The sequence below is a fragment of the Podarcis bocagei genome (genome assembly GCF_964188305.1).
Source record: "Podarcis bocagei genome assembly, chromosome: 13".
Classification (NCBI taxonomy): Eukaryota; Metazoa; Chordata; class Lepidosauria; order Squamata; family Lacertidae; genus Podarcis; species Podarcis bocagei.
In genome coordinates this window covers 16,000,189-16,014,300 of record NC_138138.1, presented here as the reverse complement: position 1 = coordinate 16,014,300, position 14,112 = coordinate 16,000,189, and the positions used below count along the sequence as shown (strand labels likewise).

Genomic DNA, 14,112 nt, shown 5'->3' with positions numbered 1-14,112 from the left:
CAACTGACTCCCAACTGCCTCACCGCCAACATTCAAACTCCTTTTAAACATTCACACCCCTTTTCAAACCCAACTGTCTCATTGCCAACATTCAAACCCCTTTTCCAATCTCCAGCAACATTCCACGCTCCCTCTTTCCCTCTCCCTCCCTTATTAATATTCCCTTAATAATTCGAATATAATTACCTTCCTTTTTTATAAATTTATTTGGTTTTTCAAATTAAAGTTTTGCAATCCAACATACATCATAAAAGCAAGATGCCAAAGAATCTACTGGACTTCCCCCTCCTCCCCTTTGTGGACCCTATTGTTAGTCATTTCCTCCTGCATCTTTTATAATAATCCAAATCATTTACACCTCCATTATATCCAAAATTCACCACTGAACTACAAGTATTATTCCAATCCTACTAATGATTTTAACTGTTTAGTGATTTTTAAGATAAATTATAAATTTCCCCCATTCCTTATTAAAATTTTGGTCTTCTTGATTTCTGAATCTTTCGGTCATTTTTGCCATTTTGGCATAATCCACCAACTTAATCTGCCATTCTTCTCTGCTTGGGACTTTATCTTCTTTCCATCTCTGGGCCAATATCATCCGCATAGCCGTGGTCACATGCCTAAATAATCTTTTCTGCTCCATTGTGATTTCTTTTTTAAAAATATTTTTTTATTGGGTTTTACAATTTTATCATCATCACAATCATTATTTCAACAAAACAAAATAAAGTGTAGATCCCCAACCGCCCCCCCCCCCCGGTGACCTCCCTCAACTTCCTTTTCTGTTTTTTTTTTTTTTTTTTTTTGGCATATTATCCCTCCCTGTTTATTTCTTATTCTTCACAGGTTGTTTTTTTTTTTAATAGTTATTGTTATTCTCTTATCATTTTAACATGGTATTTCTATTTCTATATTTGTTTTTTTGCACCATTGCGATTTCGGCACCTCTAATATACAGTAATTACCTTCCTTTCCATATTACATCCATGCAATATTTTACACACCCTACTCTCTGTAATCATACTGTTAAAAGCCCTTGAGCTTCCCATTCCTGGTTCCTAGGAAACGGGGGCGAGCAAGTTGACTTAAGCTCTTGCCTCCTCCCATTGCATGTTCCTCATCTATGTTCTAAAAAGCAGATATCCCCCCTCCCCCCAAAAAATGATGTTGGGAACTGTAGTGTGTTAAAGTTAATGATTAAAAGCCGGAGGGCGAGGTGAGAAGAGGTGGCAGAAACCCCACACCTAAATTTACCCTTGGTAGGCTAGAGAATCTGTGCTGCCCTTAAAGAGGGATTAAGTTTGTTTAACGTTTACTCCATATCAGTTCAAGTGGCAAACATCACAAACCATATCATTGGTCGAACTGCTGCAATTTAATTTTTTTATATGTAAGCCCCCTTGCGTTCCATCAGGGGGAAAGGCAGGGTATAAACAAATACTTAATAATAACTACCATTACTACCCGATTTTCCACACAAAAATACAAAGGGGGATCCTGAACATAAGCATGCAATGAAAGGGAGGTGGAACTAAAACCCTTCCTTTTACCATTCTGAGTGCGACTTGTAAGATCTTGCCTTCTCCCATCACAGGTTCCTCATCTATGTTGGCAGCCATATGTGACCGCCTCTGTTGTCCCATCCTCATCCTGGGAGAAACTGGAGGAGGACAACAGATGACTCACAGGTACTGGGGCAGGAGGAAGGAGAGGGATAATTCAGACGGAAATTCCCAGGTGTCAAAAAAGGTTGTTTCTGTATGCCACTACTGTGGCCTGTGTTTCATTAGCCCAAAAATGGTAAACGAGTGAGGTCCCAACTAAAGAAGAATGACAACTTAAACTGATGGGATATGCACAGCTTGCAGACTTAACATATAGAATAAGAGAACAAGAAGAGCATACGTTTAGAGAACATTGGAAAACGTTTATTGAATACATGGGAAATAACTGTGTAGACTTGAAAACGTTGGCAGCATTAAGATAAATTCAACAGTGTAAATAAGTTTTGATGGATGTAATAATGGGATACTGAAGGGCTTAGTTTTTGTAAAATATGCAGAGATTCATGAAATGCAAAGGAACAAGGGTAGAAAGATCAGCTACATTTGCAGGGGCAGCGGTCACAAGCCACTCTCATGACAGCTGCAGAATGGGAGTATTAAGAACGGGAGAACAGCTCGTCTGAATCGGACTAAACAGCTTTCTGAATATAAACAGAAGACTACACAGCAGCGTTATGTGTTACTTATTATTATTATTTATTCCCCGTCCATCTGGCTGGGTTTCCCCATCCACTCTGGGCGGCTCCCAACAGAACACTAAAACTTCAAACATTAAAAACTTCCCTAAACAGGGCTGCCTTCAGATGTCTTCTAAAAGTCAGATAGTAGTTTATTTCCTTGACATCTGGTGGGAGGGTGTTCTACAGGGCGGGCACCACTACCAAGAAGGCCCTCTGCCTGGTTCCCGGTAACCTCACTTCTCACAGTGAGGGTACCACCAGAAGGCCTTTGGAACTGGACCTCAGTGTCCACGCTGAGCGACATGGGTGGAGACGCTCCTTCAGGTATACTGGGACGAGGCTGTTTAGTGCACTAAAGGTCAGCACCAACACTTTGAATTAGCACATACAATCAGGAACCGTCCTCAGACCTGCGGGTATAGGGCAATACAGTGGTACCTTGGGTTACATACGCTTCAGGTTACAGACTCCGCTAACCTAGAAATTGTGCTTCAGGTTAAGAACTTTGCTTCAGGATGAGAACAGAAATCATGCTCTGGTGGTGTGGCGGCAGCGGCAGCAGGAGGCCCCATTAGCTAAAATGGTGCTTCAGGTTAAGAACAGTTTCAGGTTAAGAACGGACCTCTGGAACAAATTAAGTACTTAACCCGAGGTACCACTGTATATAAATTCCAGAAACAACAACAACAATTAGGATAGAAAGGAAAGGGTTAAGAGAGAAAAGCTGCTGGAGGAGGAGGAAGTGAATAAAAAGAACAAGTAAGAGGGATGAAAGATTTGCATGGCATGGGGAGGACATGGTACAAGTTGAGCAGAAAAGGAGAATGAAAGAAGAAGAACCTTTCTGCATGAGATCAGAAAGGAGGGACTCTTGTTCCTCAAGAAGCTGGTCAGCCAAGCTTCCTTTGGAAGTAATGGCATGTTAATTCCACTGGGAATCCATTCCTCACATATGCCAAGAGGAGACTATATCCTGCTTCCTTCACAGGGGCACACTTCCGGAGAATGGTCTGCGTCTCCAGCTCCCAGGCTGATGGGCAAGAGTGCAACCAAGGCGTCCGTGCAGTTCCTGGTTTCTCTTTCTGGATCCCAGATCAGCCCTACCAAGGCACTGAAGGAATCCTCATAGAAGCATCTTTGTCCTCGTGCCTCTTCGCCACTTCCCATTGTTTGTGTGGGTATGGCGTCTCCTCAGCCGGACTTTGGGCCAGAACTTGGCTGCTACATCCTCACTAAAGGAGAGCTCCAAGATAGAAGGTAGGAGAAACTATCCATTGAATGACCCATAGGAAATGCTTCCTTCCCATGTCCCCCATCATCATGCCCCAGACTGGTGCTAGCCTGGCTTGGAGCCCGGCGCCTGCTGATGTCTCTTCTTTGCAGTGAGGGAAAGCAGCAGTCTAGCTTTGGAAACTGCCTCTGTTGTCCCGTCCTCATCCCAGGAGAGACTGGAGCCCCGAAGAAGGACAGCAGATGACTCACAGGTACTGGGGCAGGAGGAAGGAGGGGGTCCTTATGAAACACATAAGAAGAGCCTGCTGGATCAGGCCCATGCCCCATCTGGTCCAGCATCCCTTTCCCTCTGGGGCTTCCCAGATGCCTGCAAGCAGGATTCAAGCACCAGAGCCCTCTGCCCACCTATGGCTTCCCAAAACTACTTTGGAGAAGCATTGCTGCCTCTCACTGTGGAGGCGGAGCGTTGCCATCATGGCTAGCAGCCTTTGATAGCTCTCACCTCCATTGAATCGTCTAGTCCTCTTTTAAAGCCATCTTATCTGAGATGCTCTTCCGGTGCATCTGATTCTCCCATGCTTCATTGTTCCAGCAAGAAGGTGGCAGGCTGCTATTGTGAGGTCGGCAGTGTGATCTTGCCCTCGCACCATACAAAGTTACAGCTGGTTCGTAATTGCATGCACATCGTTACCCGATCCAGTGCTTTTCTTTAGAGAAAAAGTTTCCAGTACAGTACTGCATATCCTTGAGTACCCCCAGAAAAAAGCACCAATTATATCACAACCGCCGCACCATACATTGAAAGCCCTCTTCTACCACTTTCAAGCTCTTGACTTTTAAAAGTATCTTTCAAAAAAAACACCAAAGTCCTTTTTGCTGGGGATAATTCAGACGGAAATTCCCAGGTGTCAAAAAAGGTTGTTTCTGTATGCCACTACTGTGGCCTGTGTTTCATTAGCCCAAAAATGGTAAACGAGTGAGGTCCCAACTAAAGAAGAATGACAACTTAAACTGATGGGATATGCACAGCTTGCAGACTTAACATATAGAATAAGAGAACAAGAAGAGCATACGTTTAGAGAACATTGGAAAACGTTTATTGAATACATGGGAAATAACTGTGTACACTTGAAAACGTTGGCAGCATTAAGATAAATTCAACAGTGTAAATAAGTTTTGATGGATGTAATAATGGGATACTGAAGGGCTTAGTTTTTGTAAAATATGCAGAGATTCATGAAATGCAAAGGAACAAGGGTAGAAAGATCAGCTACATTTGCAGGGGCAGCGGTCACAAGCCACTCTCATGACAGCTGCAGAATGGGAGTATTAAGAACGGGAGAACAGCTCGTCTGAATCGGACTAAACAGCTTTCTGAATATAAACAGAAGACTACACAGCAGCGTTATGTGTTACTTTCTTAGCCCCACCGGTGTAGGGATAGCAGCACAGGATAAAGCTACAGGACTGCTTCGGGACTCTTCCAGCCCAACCTGCAACAGGGGTACTAGACTACATTGCAGGCTTCTTGTAAAGCACTTTCTCTTCATTGCCCTGACTCCAACATCATAGCCTCACCTGTCCCGGGGACAGTCTACAGGATATCTAACAATCCAGGATAGCAGTGGGAAGTAGCGCTGGAATAAGGGAATTTCTCGCAAAAAAGGGAAGGTTGACAGCTATGTCCAACATGCAATACTCAAAGTGAATTACACTGCAGAGCCGTCCTACTCCCAGCCACAACCACTTCAAACTTTCATTATGGGATAATGAACTGTGTTTGTATGGAAATCTGCATTTTTTAAAACGTCTAAAAGCAAAACAAGGGTTTCCCTCCCCGCACATCAAATGAGTTTCGATTAGAGGAGCACAAACTACCGGTATTTGCTGCTACCATTTTGTTCAGTGGTTAACGTGCTGGCATACATTTACAGGGGCATTAACATCTTGGTTTTGTCTGCAGATTTCTGGGGGTGGTGTGAATAAGCAAAAAAGCACACGTTCAGTATAACTTTTTTTAAAAAAATCAGTTCTCCCTATCCCGAGGACTCAGGATTTGTATTCATAGCTTTCAAAACCAATGAAACCAATAGACAGCGCAAGCGACTTTCACAATGATGAAAAGCGAATGCATGAAATAATAACAGTAATTGCAAAAGCCAATGCTGCTGCACATTTGTGTTAATCTTTGATGTCTCACTTCCAAAGATGCTGCACAGAACTCTTTTTTTTAATCCTCTTTTGAAGAAAAGCAGGCTGAGTCATTTCCTATAGGGCTCAAGTATGATAGCAATTTAACTATGTGATGCTTTCACTTGTTAAGTGTTACCAGGCAATGGCTGTCCTGATACAATCTGGAAGAGCTCTTGATTTCCTTCCAGTGCTGGCGCAGTCGTTTTTAATTCACATGGAACTTTAGCTGCCCTCGCCTCGTACTAAAAGAATGCTCAGGACCTGATTTTATGTGCCTGAAAAAAGGAGGTGGTGGAGGAAGCGGTTAGCAGCAGATAAAAGTACCAGAGAGCCTGGCATTAATGCACTAAAATAATGCTACAGTGACTGGGCAACCTTCCTCTGTTAGGGAGATTGCATTTAATAGTCTAGGATGGCAAGGGGGATTTTCCTTTAATGGATGCTAATTTGGGGGCTATTGCAGGTATCATTTGTTATGGCTGTGCAAGGGGGGGGCACCTAAGCTCCCGTATTTCAGACACATGGTTCATACCGTGCTTTTTTCTGGGGGGGGGGACGCATACCCCTAAACATTTTGTGGATCTAAGTTTGGCCTCATTGAGAGGCAAGATTTCAATATGAGTAGGAAAATGAGAGTACCCCTAAACATTTATTTTTTAAGGAAAAAGAGCACTGGGTTCATATATTTAGATACGTGTGCGTTTATGAATATTTGTTCTTTATTTGAGACCTTTGAATTCTTAGAACAATGTTCACCCCGATCCTGGAGGGCTGGATCGAAGGAAGGCTCTTCATAAGAGCTGGATCAGGCCAGTGGCCCACCTACAGCAGCATCGTGGTCTCACTCGGTTCTGACCCCCCCTAAAATAAATCTTGGCTAGGCTATGTTCAAAAGCATTATTATTATTATTATTACTACAATAGAAGGGTTTTGTTTAGTAGCATTTCCTAATCTGTGGGTCACACAGCCTGTGCAAATGGATCACAGGCTTTAGAAGTAAACCCCAAGAATCAGTTCTTAACTGATATGAACGCCTCTAATTTTGTTAGCATGAGAATACTTTTTTGACGTTTGTAACTGAACATCAGAAAGACTCGAGTTCTATTATTGCAGGGCTGCCATACGTCCCTGTTTCTCCAGGACATGTCTGGGAATCTGACTGTCAAAATGGAGTCTGGGCGGAATTTTGCCGAATTGGAAAACCTGGACGCATGGCAACTAGGGCGATGTTCTGAAAAAAACCTCAACTACTTAAATAAATACTTTTTTGTGTGTGTGTTATGTTGGATATGTGATTGTAAAACTTTAATTTGAAAAACCAAATAAATTTATATATATACAGTGGTACCTTGGTTTAAGAACAGCTTAGTTTATGAACAACTTGGATTAAGAATGCTGCAAACCCAGAAATAGGTGTTTTGGTTTGTGAACTTTGCCTTGGAAGCGGAACATGTTCCGCTTCCTGTTGAATGTGTTCCATTTGTAAATTGAGTCCCCCACTGCTATGGGAAAGCACACCTTGGTTTAAGAATGCTTTGGTTTACGAATGGACTTCTGGAACAGATTAAGTTTGTAAACCAAGGTACTACTGTATATATAAAAAAGAGATACGTAACTGAATTTGACACTTGAATGAAAACGTCAAGTAAACCCTCCATCATGCATGCTGGGGTGTGCTTCTTGGTTTCATATTTACCCGTTTTAGAATCTTGTAGCTGTAGTATGAATAGCTTAGTTTCTTCTTCGTTCTGTCTGGAAGGATGTGAGTGAGTGTTGAGGAACAGAGTCCACCTTGTTGATAAGGAACCAATGTTTCCTTCATTGCAGCTATAAAGGAGTAAGGGCACAATCACAACAGTGCTGACAAACCAAGATAAGGTTTCAAGAGGGGTTCACTGAAAGTTTAATCCTACGTGCCCTACTTAGAAAAAAAAATTCTTTAAAAGCATTCGAACATCAGGAACATTTGAATACAGTCCTTCCTGTTGCCTTTGCAGCGTCATTATTATGTTTTATAATTGTATTATTATTTAGAAGAACCACAGATTAAGATGTGAAACAAGACAAAACTCCGAAAACAAAGTTCCTAAGCACTAAACTGGGAACCAGCATTTCACAAGTCTATACACATTCCATGCTAGGCACCATCTAGTGGCCTATTTCCATACAAAACTGCCCTCCTGTCTTATATAATGCTATTTATGTGAGCGTCCGTCTGATACTGGAGAGTGGGTGGAAGCAGCAGCAATATTTGTAATCTCCGTCTGCATTTATGAAAAAAGCCACAAAACTTGATTTTGCTCGGGTTTTTCCGCCCCTAGCAAGCTACAAGTACCGTATTTTTCGCTCTATAAGATGCATCAGACCACAGGACGCACCTAGTGTTTGGAGGAGGAAAAAAAGAAAAAAAATATTCTGAATTTCAGAAGCCAGAACAGCAAGAGGGATCGCTGCGCAGTGAAAGCAACAATCCCTCTTGCTGTTCTGGCTTCTGTGATAGCTGCGCAGCCTGCATTCACTCCGTAAGACGCACACAAATTTCCCCTTACTTTTTAGGAGAGAAAAAGTGAGTCTTATAGAGCAAAAAATACGGTAGCTCATACCACAAACCTATATGTCTGCTCAGAAGGAAATCCCATTGGGTTAAATGGAGTTTGCACCCAGATAAACGTTCTAGGTCAGATTATACCCTCAGTCTATAGGATTATAGCACTGAGGTTACACACCATTAAACTAACCCCTTACAGGTGTTCCATTAACTTATATTTTCATCAATTCTCAGGTGATCATTCTTATTTCTGGGCTGCCAAAAGCTTATCTACTACTGCCTACAGCCCAAGTAACAACTGAAATGACCCAAGGACCCAGAGGTGGCTGAAGAGCTGGAAACCCAGATTAAGGTAGCATTTAAAGCACTCTTGTAAACTTTGGGTCTGTCAAGGAAACTAGACTACAATTCATGCCTAAAGAAGGGGAAATGAGGAATAACACTGTTGCACTAAAGAAAACATGAAGTACAAGGAAGTTGGGCTTTATAGCCTAAAAATGCGGATGAGTAAACCTATAGCTAAGGCAGAGCACAGCATTTAATAGAACAAGCTCTCTCCCCAACCTTTTCTTCGTAGTGGCTTTTTCCCTTTTTAGCCGTCCAATACGCAGCGGTTTAAGAAGTTAAAGCTTCTTCTTTTAGGAAAGCAAGTGGCAAAGTGTCATTAGCCGAGTTTTTAGCATCCTATCAGTTCCAGGTGCAACAAATATAATTCTCACCTTGTTGGTTTAAATTTAAATTTGTAATGCGCCATTTGTGGTCCCAATCTACCTGAGCTGGTATGAGGATGCTAAATCCAGAACAGCAGTTCTCATTTTCTGCTTCTGGGGGGCAGTTTCCACATTGAGCTTTCTGCTGAACAAACCCTGGGAGTTTGCCATGGAATCGAACGTTTTGAAAAGGATTCAGAGAAATGTTTTAGATAATATATTAGAAGAATAGCACCACTGGATTTGACCAAAGGGTCATGGGCACAGCCAGGATTTTAGTTAGGGGGGGGAGAACCTCAGTTCGCTATGTATTTTTATTGATTATGGGGGGGGGGCAGATGCCCCTCCCTGCCCCCTGGCTATGCCCATGCCAAAGGCCCAGTTAATCCACTGTCCTGCTCTCACAGTAGCCAACAAAAACCCTATGAGAAGCCTCTGAAGCAGGAACTGAGCTCAACAGCACTCTTCCCAACCATAATCCCCAGCAGCTGACATTCAGGGTCACAATTCAAAGTGCTGGTCATTAGCTATAAAGCCCTACGCAGCTTAGGTGCTAGCTATCCGAAAGACTGCATTCCCGATCTTCGGGGGACGGCCCTTCTCCCGGTCTCGCCACCCTCGCAGGGACACTTGGCGGGGATGCGGGAGAGGGCCTTCTTGGTGGTAGCTGCTCCAAGACAAGGGTGGTGCTGTGGTCTAAACCACTGAGCCTCTTGGGCTTGCCGATCAGGTCAGCGGTTTGAATCCCTGCGATGGGGTGAGCTCCCGTGGCTCTGTCCTAGCTCCTGCCAACCTGGCAGTTCGAAAGCATGCCAGTGCAAGTAGATAAATAGATAGCACTGCTGCGGGAAAGTAGATGGCGTTTCCGTGCGCTCTGGTTTCCGTCACGGTGTCCTGTTGTGCCAGAAGTGGTTTAGTTATGTTGGCCACGTGACCTGGAAAGCTGTCTGCGGACAAACGCCGACTCCCTTGGCCTGAAAGCAAGATGAGCACCACACCCCAGAGTCAACTTTTTACCTTTTTTGCTCCAATACAACTTGGGAACTCCTTCCCTAGAGAAGCTGAACTGGTTCCCCCCCTTGTTGTCTTTCCACAGGCTTTTAAGAACTGACCATTTTTAACAAAAGGGCTGGTGCCCTGCTGTTTTGGGTGCGATTGTCTGTATGTTTTTAATAGATCTTTCCTACAGAGAGAGAGTTTTAATTTTATTAATGTTTGATTGTTTTTAATTATAGGTGCCCCCATGATTTAGCTATTCTTACATTATCTGAAAACCACCTTGAGTCCCTGTCGGGGGGGGGGGAAATAATAATAATAATAATAATAATAATAATAATAATAATAATAATAATAGTACATTAGTACATTGGTGTACTGCCTTTGTGTCAGAGAGCAGAAACTCTGTAAGGAGACATGTGCAGTGCAATAGCTAGGATTAGCATCCAACGACGAGACTGGTGCATCTCACAGCATGTTCTTTTTATGACAGCTATGGGAAGCTGCATTGCATGTTTTTGTTAAGTCCACTTTACTAGTGCATTCTCGTTTATTGTTGTCCCCTTTATCAGGGAAGGTCTCTACCTAACTTGTGCTATTCCTCTCATAACAGAACAATAAAGCAGAACTTTCCAAACTTTGTGTTGTGACACGTTAGCATCTACTGGAAAGGGGATAGTTTCACCTCTGCTTTGCTAGTAAAATGAAATTACTGTGTCACAAAATGTTGCATGTCTAAAAAGCGCGCCACCTGCATGAAAAGTTTGGAAAACTCTGCAATAAAAATTATTTTTTCTTTTTAAAAAATGCAATTAAATTGCAAATCAAGGGTCCACCTAGACTGACATCCTGCCTCATTCTCAATATCCATCCTAAATAGCAAAACCAAAGCAGCTGCTTGAAATATCCCAAAGGCATTGCATTTTTAAAAAAGAAAGAAAAAAGGTTGGAGCATTAGCCTCTCCAGCCTGGACTCACTCATGAAACCCATTGATATATGATACCAATGATATATCAAACCCAATGATATATCAATGGTACTGTTATAAGAATTCTATAGTCCCAAATATAAAATAAACGTTCATAAATGTACAAGGGGAACACATACATAAGTATATAAACCACGTGTCTGAAATAGTACAGGAGAGCAATCCTGAAGTCATTTTGACTCTCCCAAACCATTCTGACCCTCCCAAATTGACCTCAAATATTTCTCGGCAAGGAGGAAGGAAATGGAAAAGCCTCTTCATTGTCTTTTGCTTACCTGTCTTAAGGGCATATTTGTGTATGAATAGGGTGAGCCTGTGGCCTGGATTCAGGAATTAAAGTACCGGTATTTACCATCACAGAAGAATGACAGGGCTGCCCAGGTAAAGCAATCAGTGACCACTGTCAGGTATCCTGGCAGACAGGAGTTCTGCTGTAGACAGCCTCCTGTGATGTATTTCTGCTGTAGACCTGCCTCCTTCTGTGATGCATGTATGATGTTTTTGGGAGTAGTCTTGAGCTACGGGGTTGGCAATTTAAAAAGTCTATATATGGGCTTGTGCACCATTGTTCTGGATTCCTCCTCTCTCCTGCATGTGGTGAGCAAGGACCCTGTTGCAACAGTTTAATAAAGATCAGGGTTACCAGCTGCTTTGCTTCTCAACATTCTCTGGTTGGCCTGTTATTTTCTCCTACCAACAGGGAACCCACTTAAGGACTCTATACAGGCTCTTGGATACCCCGTAAGGGAAAGGAGCAGTTTTTCTTATAACAGTACCTACCACCAAGTAAACTGGCAAAAATGTATAAATCTAAATCAAATACTGTAAATGTTGGAAATGTAAAGAAGGTTTATTTTATCATATATGGTGGTCTTGTAGTAAGGTTAAAGCTTACTGGGAATTGATACATAATGAATTGAAAAAGATGTTTAAAATAATGTTTGTAAATAACAACAACCAGAAACTTTGCTTTTGGGAATTATAGGGACAGAACTAGCCAAACTGTACAGAAATTTATTCATGTATGTGTCTGCAGTGGCTAGAATGTTACTTGCTCAAGAATGGAAAGAAGTCCCAGTGAAAGAAGAATGGATTCAAAAACTTTTGGAATATGCAGAAACTGCAAAACTTACCAGAAAAATTAGAAATCAAGGTAACAAAGTTTTTATAAACTTTTTATAAAGTTGGCGTTGTAAAAATGAGATAGGATCTTATTACCATATGTAGCGGACTTGTATAGTTATAAGCGAGTTTTGGAATAACATATATGATGAATTTAAGAAATTATTTAAATTTACTTTTAAAAAAGGACCGGATATTTTCCTTCTAGGAATACTGCCAACAGAAATAAAGCAAAATACAAGACCACTGCTTATGTACTTAATTACAGCTGCAAGAACACTGGTAGCAAGAAGCTGGAAATGCGAAACAACACCTACAAGACAGGATGCTATAACTGATATTCTTTTCTTATTGTTAATTCTCTTTTGTTCTTTTTATTTTTATTCTCTTTATTCTTTCTCTTTTTAACTTCGTGTTTAATTTTGTTGTAACCATTTTATAATACATTTGTAAGATGATATTTTAAATCAATAAAGATTGTTTTTTTAAAAAAGGGATATGCGGAAACTGCAAAACTTACCAGGAAAATTAGAAATCAAGCTAACAAACTTTTTACAAAAGAATAGAAATGGTTTACTGAATATTTACAAACTGTAAACAGATAAGAACATTGGCAGGATTATTGTAATAACCTGCAGTTTCATAAGACTAAATATTTAAAGCAGATGAATAAATGAACAAATTAAGTTAATTTGGATATGCTGAAAACATGAAAAATAAATTTAAGGAACTGCAGAAAGAGGGGGAATGAAGTCAAGCTTTGAAGTGTTCAAATGACTGTAAAATTATGGAAATGTATCAAACTGAAAATCATTTTTTTAAAAAGAAATCCATTGAAGCAACTCTCTGTGGGTTTAGCCTACCTCACAAGATGGTTGTAAAAGAGGAAAAGGAAAGAAAAACCACACACCTCGCCTGGAGCTCCTTGAGAGGAAAGGCGGGCTGTTGTTGTTGTTTAGTCGTTTAGTCGTGTCCGACTCTTCGTGACCCCATGGACCAGAGCACGCCAGGCACTCCTGTCTTCCACTGCCTCCTGCAGTTTGGTCAAACTCATGCTGGTAGCTTCAAGAACACTGTCCAACCATCTCGTCCTCTGTCCTCCCCTTCTCCTTGTGCCCTCCATCTTTCAACATCAGGGTCTTTTCCAGGGAGTCTTCTCTTCTCATGAGGTGACCGAAGTATTGGAGCCTCAGCTTCAGGATCTGTCCTTCCAGTGAGCACTCAGGGCTGATTTCCTTCAGAATGGATAGCTTTGATCTTCTTGCAGTCCATGGGACTCTCAGGAGTGTCCTCCAGCACCATAATTCGAAAGCATCAATTCTTCGGCGATCAGCCTTCTTTATGGTCCAGCTCTCACTTCCATACATCACTACTGGGAAAACCATAGCTTGAACTATACAGACCTTTGTTGGCAAGGTGATGTCTCTGCTTTTTAAGATGCTGTCTAGGTTTGTCATTGCTTTTCTCCCAAGAAGCAGGCGTCTTTTAATTTCGTGACTGCTGTCGCCATCTGCAGTGATCATGGAGCCCAAGAAAGTAAAATCTCTCACTGCTTCCATTTCTTCCCCTTCTATTTGCCAGGAGGTGATGGGACCAGTGGCCATGATCTTCATATTTTTGATGTTGAGCTTCAGACCACATTTTGTGCTCTCCTCTTTCACCCTCATTAAAAGGTTCTTTAATTCCTCCTCACTTTCTGCCATCAAGGTGGTGTCATCTGCATATCTGAGGTTGTTGATATTTCTTCCGGCAATCTTAATTCTGGCTAGGGATTCATCCAGCCCAGCCTTTTGCACGCTGAATTCTGCATATAATTTAAATAAGCAGGGAGACAATATACAGCCTTGTGGTACTCCTTTCCCAATTTTGAACCAATCAGTTGTTCCATATCCAGTTCGCCTGGAGCTCCTTGAGAGGAAAGGCGGGCTACAAGCGTCCTAAATTACCTACGTCGAGAGACGACGTTTGAACGTCACGTCGTATGCAAGCGCGCCGTTCAGAGCGAGCCGCCAGGTGGCCCTGCAAGTGAAGCTTTCATAGAGCGAGAGAGGGGAGGGGCGGCAGGCATCCAA

The 14,112-nt window shown here is 42.0% G+C and overlaps 2 long non-coding RNA genes across 2 annotated transcripts; one reads left to right on the top strand and one right to left on the bottom strand.

Annotated features, from left to right (window-relative positions):
• The first annotated feature begins 2,354 nt into the window (after positions 1-2,354).
• Positions 2,355-12,533, top strand: LOC308571376. The gene is made up of 4 exons (XR_014001347.1): positions 2,355-3,505; positions 8,458-8,575; positions 11,904-12,071; positions 12,249-12,533. It is a non-coding gene; the product is annotated as an uncharacterized lncRNA (long non-coding RNA).
• Positions 6,224-13,271, bottom strand: LOC308571424. Its single transcript, XR_014001418.1, has 2 exons — positions 12,951-13,271; positions 6,224-7,502 (listed from the first exon to the last, which is right to left on the bottom strand). It is a non-coding gene; the product is annotated as an uncharacterized lncRNA (long non-coding RNA).
• Positions 13,272-14,112: the final 841 nt, after the last annotated feature.